The sequence below is a fragment of the Ornithorhynchus anatinus genome, chromosome X1 (genome assembly GCF_004115215.2).
Source record: "Ornithorhynchus anatinus isolate Pmale09 chromosome X1, mOrnAna1.pri.v4, whole genome shotgun sequence".
NCBI classification, from domain to species: Eukaryota; Metazoa; Chordata; class Mammalia; order Monotremata; family Ornithorhynchidae; genus Ornithorhynchus; species Ornithorhynchus anatinus.
Window position 1 is genome coordinate 93,642,864 of NC_041749.1, and position 13,041 is coordinate 93,655,904.

The 13,041-nt window shown below is 41.4% G+C and overlaps 1 non-coding gene across 1 annotated transcript; it reads right to left on the bottom strand.

The window, feature by feature from the left end:
* Nucleotides 1-3,864: 3,864 nt before the first annotated feature.
* On the bottom strand, nucleotides 3,865-4,002 carry LOC114806758. Its single transcript, XR_003754820.1, has one exon. It is a non-coding gene; the product is annotated as a small nucleolar RNA SNORA7 (small nucleolar RNA).
* Nucleotides 4,003-13,041: the final 9,039 nt, after the last annotated feature.

The window sequence follows — 13,041 nt, forward strand, 5'->3', positions numbered from 1 at the left end:
CCTGCTTGCAGTCTCTCCACTCTATATTTCACTCTGCTGCTCAGGTCAATTTTCTGAAAATCCATCCATCCCGCTCCTCAAAAACCTCCAGTGGTTGCCCATCCACCTCTGCATCAAACAGAAACTCCTGACTGTCAACTTTAAGGCACTCACCTCCTACCTAACCATGCTCCTCACCCAATACAACCCAGCCCTCACACTTCTTTGCTCCTTCAATGCCAGTCTTCTCAGTTTACCTTAATTTTGCCTGTCTTGCCAATGACCCCTTGCTCATGTCCCCTCTCTAGCCTGGCAGGCCCTCTCCCACATATCTGACAGGCCACCACTCCCCTCATCTTCAAAGCTTAGTGGCAAGAGCACAGGCTTGGAAGTCAGAGGAGGTGGGTTCTAATCCCAGCTCCACTATGTGTCTTCTGTGTGACCTTGGGCAAGCCGCTTAATTTCTCTGTGCCTCTGTTACCTCATCTGCAAAATGGGGATTAAGAGTATGAGCCCCACGTGGGACAACCTTGTATCTATTCCAGCACTAAGAACAGTACTTGGCACATAGTAAGCACTTAACAAATACCATCATCATTATTATTATTATTACTAAAATCACACTTCCTCCAAGAGACCTTCCCTGACTAGCCCCTCATTCCCCTTCCCACCCTCATTTGGTCTCCATTCTGTGTCAGTTATGTGTTTAAGTCTGTACCCCTTAAACACTTTGGTTCTTTCTCCACCCCACATCACCCTTAAGTACAATGATACCCCACCCCAGCCCAACAGCACATATGTACATATCCTTATACTCAGGGCTTCCCCTGTCTTTAGTTTATTTTAATGTCGATCTCCCCATTAGATTGTAAGTTCTTTGAGTGCAGGAATTGTGTCTACCAGCTCTATCATATTGTATTTTCCCAAGTTCTTAGCACAGTGTTCTGCACATGGCAACTGCTCCATAAATCCCATTGATTGAGTACAAAGCACTAAGTGGGGAGAATTAGACATTACCCCTCATTACCAAAGGGTTAATTATCTAAGAATAATGGGGGCAAGGTTGGTGACAGAAATATAAGGAAAGATGTAACGATAAAAACACAAAACAACATAAAAGACAAGGATGACGATAAGTCCGATAATAGCAGTAGGACATTGTGGCTTGAGGATGTACTTGGCTACGTACCCCCTTAAGCACTTGGATACTCATCCCAGCCCCACAGCACTTATGTATGAGTTCTTATGCTAGTCTTATTCTATCTCCCTTATCTATAATTTATTTTAATGTCTGTGTCCTGTAGACTGTAAACTGCTCAAGGGCAGGGGTCATATCTACCAACTCTATTATATTGTAATCAACCAGCCAGTGGTATTTATTGAGCATTTACTATGTGTAAAGCACTGTATTAAATGCCTTGGGAAAGTACAACACAACAGAGCTTGTAGACATGTTTCCTGCCCAAGCCAAGCTTACAGTCTAGAGGAGGAATTACAGTTGAGGGCCTTCTTTCTCCCACTTGGACTGCCATCCCTTTTAGATTGTTGACTCTCTGGGGTTAGGGACCCTTTCTTAGTCATTGTCCTTGCATATTTCTCTAGAGCATAATACAGTGCTCTAGAGAGCACTAAAGCGGGGAGAATTAGACATTACCCCTCATTACCAAGGGGTTAATCATCTAAGAATAATGGGGGCAAGGTTGTTGACAGAAATATAAGGAAAGATGTAACGATAAAAACACAAAACAACATAAAAGACAAGGATGACGATAAGTCCAATAATAGCAGTAGGACATTGTGGCTTGAGTATGTACTTGGCTATGTACTCCCTTAAGCACTGTAATGTAAAGTAAAAATATTGTATACATCAGAAATAGCAATAGTAATTATAATCATTCATTCAATCATATTGAGTGCTTATACAGTGCAGAGCACTGTACTAAATGCTTGGGAGAGCACATTATAACAATAATAATAATAATTATGGAATTTGTTAAATGCTTACTATATGCCAAGGACTGTTCTAAGTGCTGAGGTAGGTACAGCATAATCAGGTTGTCCCACGTAGGGCTCACAGTCTTAATCCCCAATTTACAGATGAGATAACTGAGGCACAGAGAAGTTTGGGCTTCGGACTCAGAGGTCATGGGTTTGACTCCTGGGTCTGTCACTTGTCATCTGTGTGACTGTGGGCAAGTCACTTAACTTCTCTGTGCCTCAGTTACCTCATCTGTAAAATGGGGATTAACTGTGAGCCTCACGTGGGACAACCTGATTACCCTGTATCTACCCCAGCGCTTAGAACAGTGCTCTGCACATAGTAAGCGCTTAACAAATACCAACATTATTATTAACTTGCCCAAGGTCACACAGCAGACAGGTGGCGGAGCCAGGATATGGGTTCTAATATCCTCTGACTTCCAAGCTCATGCTCTTTCCACTAAGCCATGCTGCTTCTCAATGGACACATTCCCCATCCACAAAGAGTTTATAATCTAGAGGGGGAGACAGACATTAATATGAATAAAAAAATTACAGATATGTACATACGTGCTGTGGGGCTAGGAGGGGGGATGAATTATAATGATAGTATTTGTTATGCACTTACTATGTGCCAAGCACTGTTCTAAGTGCTGGGGTAGATACAAGGTAATCACATTGTCCCACGTGGGGCTCCCAGTCTTAATCCCCATTTTATAGATGAGGGAACTGAGGCACAGTGAAGTGAAGTGACTTGCAAAGTCACATAGCTGATAAGTGATGGAGCCGGGCTTAAAACCCATGTCCTCTGACTACCGAGCCTGGGCTCCTTCCACTGAGCCCACACTGCTTCTCTACTTTACCTTCTCACCTAATCATACCACTGCTGCTCCACTTCTTCCTGGGCTTGTAATTAGTACTTCCCAGAATCAGGGATGGGGGGAAGGTTGTGGCGGCTGAGTGGAAACACTTGCAACAGATTTCTCATGCCATGCTTGTGGCAACCACACAGACATTTTAGAATGAATTAGAATAGATTAAATGGATTAGAACCCATGACCTCTGACTCCCAAGCCTGTGCTCTTTCTGCTAAGCCATGCTGCTTCATAATAAAGATGGTATTTGTTAAGAGCTTACTATGTGCAATGCACTGTTCTAAGCTCTGGGGGGATACAAGGTGAACAGCTTGTCCCATGTGAGGCTCACAGTCTTAATCCCCATTTTACAGATGAGGTAACTGAGGCACAGAGAAGTGAAGTGACTTCCCCAAAGTCACACAGCTGACAAGCAGCAGAGTTGGGATTAGAACCCATGACCTCTGATTCCCAAGCCCATGCTCTTTCCACTGAGCCACAAGTGCACAGATAAAGGGAGCAAATCATGGTGAGGCAGAGGGGAGTGGGAGAAGGGGAAGGGAGGGCTTAGTCAAGGAAGGCCTCTTGGAGGACATGTGCTTTTAATATGGCTTTGAATGGGGGGAGAATAATTGTTTGTAAGATTTGAGGAGGGAGGATCTTCCAGGCCTGAGGCAGAGGGTCGGCGGTGAGATAGAGGAGATAGAGGTACATTGAGAAGGTTAGCATTAGAGGAGTGAGGTGAGGTAGGAGGGGGCAAGGTGACTGAGTGCTTTGAAGCCAATGGTGAGGAGTTCTTGTTTGATGCAGAGGTGAATGGGCAACCACTGGAGTTTCTTGAGGAGTGGGGAAACATGTCCTGAATGTTACTGTAGAAAAATGATCCGGGCAGCAGAGCGAAGTATCTGCAATTGTTCTAGTAGTGTATCCATAGAATTTTCTTGGTAAAAATATGGAAATGGTTTACCATTGTCTCCTTCCACGCAGTAAATTTGAATCTTCGCCCTTGATTCTCTCCCAAGCCGCTGTTGCCCAGCACAGGTGAGTTTCAACTTGTAGCAGATTGCCTTCCTCTCACTAGCCACTGTCCAAGCTAGGAATAGAATGGATATGCCTCTGCCTGACTCTTCCTCCTGTAGTCAAGACTGGTAGAGTATTGGGAACACTCCAGGTGTGACTCTGAGAGCGGGGATTTCCTCTCATTCAAGATGAAATGATCTTTAGGAGGATCTAGAAATGCCAACCTACTTGTGAAATTGTGTAGATGAGTATCCAATTTTAACTATGCTTGAGCTATAAAACCATAGAACCATAGGAAGGTATCTGGTCCATCTCTGCACCTTTGAAATTGTATGACACTTAAAGCATCGCAAATAGAAAATACCCTTCCAAGAATACAGGAGATTCCACTAGCCTCCCTTAGTCACCAACTCCAGTGTTGAACATCCCACCCTCCAGCACATTTGTCCTGGTAGCTGACCTGAATCTCTCCTGCTGCAGTTTAAGCATATTTAAGCTCTATATAAGTGGTGGTGGGAAGGAGCTGGTTATCAGCATTGGCATAACCATGGTCATTAACATATCTGTACGTGCATGTGTGTTGTTCGGAGTAGAAGAGGCATATAGCCTGGGAGATAGGGTGCATTTGTGATTCTGAAAACAATCACGAGGGGAAGCTGAAACACCTCTACTAATTTACGAATAAATCACCCTACATAAATTTAAATAATTCATTTTCGTAATACTGCCAAGAACACAGGTTGAGCAATAAACCATATTAACGTTCCTACTATAGAGGCCTATTTAGATCCAAAGGGTTTCAGCACTGTCCTTTTAAGAATTTGTGAGTCTACTTATTTTAGGTCACTGACAAGACTGGTTTAGGCATTAGAGTTCTTTGCTGCTCTAAAGCAGGAACTAGCAAAATTACCATCTGCTTTGCATTCCCAGATGAAGTTAGAGCTGTCTTTTTTTTTCCCCTAAAAAATAACAATCTGGAGTCACTGCATCGTTGTTCTATTATACCATTCTTCTGAAGCAATTTTCATCAATGAGGTTCAGGTCATTCAGATCTTACCAGTGGTCAAATGACCCTAACACAGCCTTTCACAAACTTTTAAGGTGTGGTGACCAATTGAGCCATAACTCCATTTGCAATGGTATAAAGACCCACTTTTGACCCAAACTGTAAATTGCTATCAGAACAAATTCTAAATTTGATTTATTTGAATGGTACGTGTGTGGGGAATGGCAGTTGCACAGATGGTGGCTAAGAAGGGATAAGTTTAAATCTGACATCTGTGAGAGTCTCATATTTACTGATGCACTGAGGGTAACAAGCTAGTCTTAATGGACATGTTACTGTCCCTTACACTCAGCCCACACTATGACCGAAAGTTCCCTATTTAGCCATAATGCAGGTGCATATGGCTGGCTGTGTGAATGTAAGTAAGGTGATAGATTCTAAAAAGTAATTTAGGGTGAAACTTTATTGAATGCATTAGGGGCTAGTGAAGTCCGGCCAAGGAAATCCATTAAAATCTGCTTTGCTTTCAGGGTCTGACATAAAAGTTCTTTAGGAATATGACAAGTGGGCACTATAGCAGGGAAACTCCACCAATTCATGAATTAGAAAGCTGTTTGTGGAAGTGCCTATCGGGGATGTGATAGTTAGAATGTAGAATGTATATAACTTTCAAAAGGTCTGTAAGGTTTGAGTGGGCTGTCACTGAGTCATAGTAATAATAGTATTTATTGAACACCCACTGGATGCAATGCATTGTACCTATATAAACCTCTTTACACAGGCATTTAGGAGAGCATCTCAGAATTAAAATAGTAATAATTGTGCTATTTGTTAAGCACTTACTTTGTGTCAAGCACTGTACTAAGAGAATTAGGTCAGGCATAGTCCCTGTCCCACATTAGGCTCACGAGTCTAAAGGTGGGGGTATTGGGAGGGATAGGAATTGAATCCCCATTTTTACAGGTGAGGAAACTGAGACCCAGATAAGTTAAGTGACTTGCCCAAGGTCACAAGGGAGGCAAGTGACAGTGTGGGTTTCAAACCCGGATCCCCTGACTCCCAGACCTGTGGTCTTTCTAGTAGGCCACAGTTCCTGTCCTTTAGTAGCTTACAATTTAATGGGAGAATTAGGCAGACTTAAAGCACTTAGAAATAATGAGAACAAGAAGAAGAGCAAGGATAACGTAGATATTAACACAAATATATCAGAATAAGAGAACTGAAATGAATAATTGAATATACAGGTGAATATGTAGATAAACATAACAGCTCAAGTTTCTTCTTTTAATTATTATCATTAATAATAATAGTAACACAAATCATATTTGTTAAATGCTTACTATGTGCCAAGCAATGTGGTAGATACAAGGCAATTATTATTATTATTACATTTGTTAAGCACTTACTATGTGTCAAGCACTGTTTCAAGAGCTGGGGTAGATATGGGTTAATCAGGTCAAAATAAGTCCCTGTCCCACATGTAGCTCACAGTTTAAATAGATAGGAGAACAGGAATTGAATTCCCCTTTTACAGTGAGGAAACTGAGGCACAGTGACTTGCCCAAGGTCACACAGCAGGCAGGAGGCATAACTGGGTTTAGATCCCAGATCCTCTGACTCCCAGGCCTGTGCTCTTTTCAGTAAGCCAAGCTGCTTTTTGATCTCCCTAGTCCATCCATCCATCCATCCATCCATCCATCCATCCATCCATCCATCCATTCATTCATTCATTCATTCATTCAATAGTGTTTATTGAGTGCTTACTATGTGCAAAGCACTATACTAACCGCTTGGAATGTACAATTCAGCAACAGAAAGAGACAATCCCTGCCCATTGATGGGCTTACAGTCTAATCTGGGGAGACAGAAAAAAACAATAGGAATAAATATAATTAAGGGGATGTACATCTCATTAACAAAATAAATAGGGTAATAAAAATATATACAAATGAACAGATGAGCACAGTGCTGAGGGGAGGGGAAGGGAGAGGGGGAGGAGCAGAGGGAAATGGGAGGAAAGGGGGTTTAGCTGAGGGGAGGTGAAGGGGGGGCAGAGAGGCAGCAGAGGGAGCAGAGGGAAAAGGGGAAGCTCAGTCTGGGAAGGCCTCTTGGAGGAGGTGAGCTCTCAGTAGGGCTTTGAAGAGGGGAAGAGAGTTTGGTGGAGGTGAGGAGGGAGGGCATTTCAAGACAGTGGGAGGACATGGGCCAGAGGTCGACGGCGGGATAGGCGAGAATGGGGGACATTGAGGAGGTGAGCGGCAGAGGAGCGAAGCCTACAGGGTGGGCAGTAGAAAGAGAGAAGGGAGGAGAGTAGGAGGGGGCAAGGTGATGGAGAGCCTTGAAGCCCAGAGTGAGGAGTTTATGTTTCGTGTGGAGGTTGATAGGCAACCACTGGAGGTTTTTAAGAAGGGGAGTGACATGCCCAGAGCGTTTCTGCAGGAAGATGATCCGAGCAGTGGAATGAAGAATAGAATGGGGCGGGGAGAGACAGGAGGAAGGGAGATCAGAGGGAAGATCAGATAGAGTAGTCCATGTTGGAATACTGTACTAAGTCAGAAAACAAAATTTGGTAATAACTTTCATCTCTTTTTTACTGATCAAAATTTTGTACATTTCTTCAGGTTACCTATATGTTACTTAACTATATGTTGAAACAGCCTATGCAGGGCTCTAAGAAATCTACATCGATTGAAATAGGCTTGAGGGATGAGATGGGGAACCAGGGAGACTAGTTAAGAAAGGAGTGAACTGGACAAAAATGGTGACATGCTCATGGGAAGAGAAAAGAAGCCCTTCATAATAATAATAATAATAATGTTGGTATTTGTTAAGCGCTTACTATGTGCCGAGCACTGTTCTAAGCGCTGGGGTAGACATAGGGGAATCAGGTTGTCCCACGTGGGGCTCACAGTCTTCATCCCCAATTTACAGATGAGGGAACTGAGGCACAGAGAAGTTAAGTGACTTGCCCACAGTCACACAGCCGACAAGTGGCAGAGCTGGGATTCGAACTCATGAGCCCTGACTCCAAAGCCCATGCTCTTTCCACTGAGCCACGCTTCATCAAATCAGTGCTAAAACTTTTTCGAAGGCAGAAGTGGCAAGGATCGAGTGAGGAAAGGAAATGTGTTCACTGTGGTCTGGACAGTTCTCAGTGTACCTGTGAACTAAATCTCTAACCCACAAAGGGCTCTCATTGAGTTCAGGGAACATTTGATCCCCATGGAAACATAAATTGAGATCTAAAAACTGCTCAACTCACCAATTAAAACTAATGGGCTTAACTTGTGTTTCAGGGCTACCTACCTTTAGGTTAGTTTGTGGAAGAACCGCAGAGTAAAGAGGCTGGTATATAGATCATTCCCGATTAGTACGAGCTTCCTGAAACATGCTACTCTTTAGAGGATTTGTGATGATCAGGTGGCTTTCAGAGGGAAAAGTATATGTCCTACTAAATTAATATGACCTTTAAATACTCATTTAATAAGACTTCTAAAAATCTGTAATATTAAATGAAGAATAAAATTGTTGGTAGAGGGTTTGAACAGACATTGTACTTCAATTATCATTACCAATTGACCTTTACCTTAGTGAATTCTGCTTATTGCAATAATAAATGGAAGTAAATAAGAACCTAGGATTTTCATACTGTTTATCAAGTTAATTCATTCACTTTATGTTTTATTAATTGCCATTAAAATAGACATCACTATGAATGTCACAGATTAATATTTTGCCAAAGATTGTGTGAAATTGTATCACAGTATCCTTTTAAACACTGAACTTGCTTTGTTTCTGACTGATGAAGAGTTGTTACTAAACCTTACTCATTACTTACTAAATATTGCCATAGTCTCATCTCGTGGGTTTAGAAGATTAACATACTCAGGAAACAAATTGAATCACTGAAGACACTAGTGGGAATTGTGTTACTTTGTGTTCATAATATGATTGAAAATGTTCTGTCTTCACCCATGATTAATTTATAATGACTGGGTCCATTATAATTTTCAACTTCAAATTTTTATTTTAGGCAATCAGTGGAGTTGTAGATTACATGTAAAAATATTCATAACAGCTTTCATTTGGGTTGAAACACAAGTCTTCAAATCTCTGGAGAATTTTAGAATGACTAGAGTTGTCAAAAATCAGCTTCAGTTAATAAAAGCAGAAGCAAGGTTACAAATGTGCTATGTTTGTGTTCGATGTTAAATTCATGCAGGGGTGAAGTCACATAAAACAAATTAACAGACAAAGGTAAAGAGGAAATAACATACAGAAAGGCATTGCTTATATCAGGAAATAAGGCTGAGTCAATAAATATGATAGAGAGCTATCAGATAGCATCAGATAAAGTAATGTGGTTTAACATGTGGGTTGGGTGAACCTCATTGGATTACTTGGACAAATATTCATGCACTCATGGTTCAGAAAAATATGTTTAGTGCAAAATATATTTAATTGCTTTGCTGTCAAGTAACAATTTAATTCAAGTCATTATTCAAGTATGATCTCTGTAGCTTGTTCAAAGAAGTGATGATTGAGGATCTCTTGAAGTTCCTTGAAAGAGAAATGCTCTCTTCACAAAACTACAGGTGGAATCTCTGCCAAATGTTGGCCCTTAATAAATGTTTTTGAGGACAAAAGGCATTATATTATGTCTGCTTGACTTCCTGATTAAATTGTAAGCTCTTAGTGGGCAAGGGTTATGCCTTATATATCTTCTGAATATCTCCCAAATACCAAGTACCAGGAGAAGCAGCATGGTTTAAGAGAAGTAGCGTGGTTTAGTGGAAAGAGCACACTTGGGAGCAAGCTTGGGAGCCAGAGGACATGGGTTCTTATCTCGGCCCCACCTCTTGCTCTTGTCTGCTGTGACCTTGGGCAAGCCACTTCACTTCTCTGGGCCTTAGTTACCTGATCTGTAAAATGGGGATTAAGACTGTGAGCCCCATGTGAGGCAACCTGATTACCTTGTATCTGCCCCAGTGCTTAGAACAGTGGCACATAGTAAGCGCATAACAAATGCCATAATAATAATTATTATTACCTAGTACAGTGCTCTTCACACTGTAGATCTTCAGTCAAATATTGTTGATGATGATGGGCCATCACTCTGCCCCACTATAATTTAAAGTATGGATCACTTAAGTAGATTGACAAATGCGTGTTTACTTGTTTTGATGTGTATGCATCTATAATTCTATTCTATTTATATTGTTGCTATTGATGCCTGTTTACTTGTTTTGATGTCTTTCTCCTCCTTTCTAGATTGTGAGCTCGTGTGGTAGGCAGGGATTGTCTCTCTCTGTTGCGGAATTGTACTTAGTACAGTGCTCCGCACACAGTAAGAGCTCAGTAAATACAATTGAAAAAACGAATAAAATCCAAATCATATTTACTAAATACAGAGATACTGACTCTGAAGCTATATTTATGATTGAAACATACTAAATTAAGGCACAAAGAAATAACAATGCCAATATTGTGCTCATTCTCACTTTACAAAATGCGAGTGGGTAATATTAGGAGATGAAGCAGTGTGGCCTAGTGGAAAGGACATGGGCCTGGGAGTCAGAGGTTGTGGTTTCTAATCCCGCTTCTGACACTTGTCAGCTGTGTAACTTTGGGCAAATCACTTAGCTTCTCTGGGCCTCAGTTCCCTCATCTGTAAAATGGGGATGAAGTCGGTGAGCCCTATGTGGGACACTCTGATTACAGTGCTTTGCACATAGTAAGCGCTTCACAAGTGCCATCATTATTGTGAGCCCATTATTGGGCAGGGATTTTCTCTATCTGTTGCCAAATTGTACATTCCAAGCTCTTAGTACAGTGCTCTGCACATAGTAAATGCTCAATAAATACTGTTGAATTAATATATATACACATACATATATACACATATACACACACACACACATATATATATAGAGAGAGAGAGAGAGAGAGAGATATATAGTTGTCCTTCTTATTCATACAAGTCACCGTTGATAATTTATTTCGTTGTGGGCAGGGAATGTGTCCACCAACTCTGTTATATTGTAGTCTCCTAAGTGCTTACTACATTGTGCTGCTCCTCTACTTACCTGCCATGTGATCTTGGGCAGGTCAGTTCACTTCTCTGTGTCTCAGTTCCCTCAACTGCAAAATGAGGATTCAATATCTATTCTCCCTCTTACTTAGACTGTAAGCCCCATTTGGTATCTGATGATCTTGTATCCACCCCAGGGCTTAATACGGTGCTTGACACATAGTAAGTGCTTAACAAATACTGCAATTATTATTATTATGTTTATCATTATCATTATTTACATGCAGGATTTAAAAATTGTACAGGGAGAGAAGGGGTCAAACATGCAAGCCAGTGCATATAAGGAACCATGCAGAGGGGACATCTCTGGTTGGGAAAAGTTTATAAAGTTGTAATTATTAATCACATGGCCAAAACATGGGATAGGCCAGGAAGGAAATTCCCACTGAGATCTCCCACATTGACATTACCATCAGTATCCTGGCTATAAAACAAGAATGGAGCCTCTGAGCCAACTAGCCCAATCTAGAGAAATGCCTGTATGTATGCCAGTGGATCAACCATGACAGCTGTTCATCTGAGAACACAGTCATTCAGTAGTATTTATTGAGTGCTTACTGTATGCTTAGTACTGTACTAAGCACTTGGGAGACTACAATACAGCTGAACAACAAAGAGAGACAATTCCTACCCACAACGGGCTCACAGTCTAGAAGGAGGGAAGCAGACATCAAAACAAGTAAACAGGCATTAATACAAAGAAATGGAATTATAGACATGTATATATATATATACACAAGTGCTGTGGCACGGGGAGGGAGGGTAGAGCAAAGGGAGTGAGTTGGAGCGATGCTGGGGGAGTGGGAGCTGAGGAAAAGGGGGGCTTAGTTTGGGAATACATCACCTCAGTCTTAGGGACACTAAGGTCTGGAAATGTTTGTGCGGATTAGAAAGTATGATTAGTGCCAGCCAATAGACTGTTATGTTACTTTTGAAAATAGAGTGAATAGAATATTTATGTTAACCAGCAACATAGAAATATGTTAATTTGAATAGTGAGGTTATGGTATGTAAAAACCTTTCACTGAAGCCAAAACCAAATGGTTCACCCTGTACAAGGTAAAGGGAGAAAGAATATTTGCTAGGAGTAAGGTCAAATTTAACTGGAACCCCAAGAATCATGTTGCTTTTGACTACTTACCTATGTCCTGTTCTTCTTGGATACCGTAGAAGATTCTGGAACTACCTCTGACAATACACATTTCACCCACAGCTTCACTTCCCTATTTCCACTCTACCTCTCAGCAGTCACCTCTAGTGAACTTAGTTTTGCCCATTATTCTGGGCAAAATGATCTGGGAGATTGATGCCTGTCCATTTTTTTTGTTGTCTGTCTCCCCCCTTCTAGACTGTGAGCCTGTTGGGTAGGGATTGTCTCTATTTGTCACCAAATGGAACTTTCCAATGCTTAGTACAGTGCTCTGTACACAGTAAGCGCTCAGTAAATACGATTGAATTAATGAATGAATGTTTATGACACCGGAGTACATTTGAGGGTTCCCTGCGTGATGACTGGAAATGGGTGCAAGTCTCCTGGTAAAGGAGTTGAGGCAGGTGTGTGGGGTGTCTTCCTTCCTGAGGCTTCAGAGAATCTTGCTTATAACTCTCTTAAAATCTTCCTTATAACCGCTCTACTCTCTTTGTCCATATGAACACATCCCATTTTATGCTTGACAGTAAAGCTGTTTGGAAACATTTTTTTGGTATATAATCAACAAAGACTAGTAATTTTGCCAAATTATCTGGATAATCACTTGCATTCTTTACTGAACTCCTTCTTTTCCCTCCCAAACCCTCTCCTCTCCCTGACATTTCTATCACTATTGACAATCCCACTCTTTTCCTTGTCTCTCAAGTCCGCAACCTTGACATCACTCATGACTCCTCTTTCTCTCCTTCAATCCACATATTGTCAGACACCAAATCCTGTTTTTATCTTATCATCTGCCCCTTCCTTTTCATCCAAACTGCCATCATGCTGGTCCAAGCAGTTGTAATAGCCCATCTTGACTATTGCATCAGCCTCCTCACTGATTTCCCTGCCTTTCCAGTTCATACTTCACTTGACTGCCCAAATCATTTTTCTAAAGCAAAGTTCTGAAACCATCTGT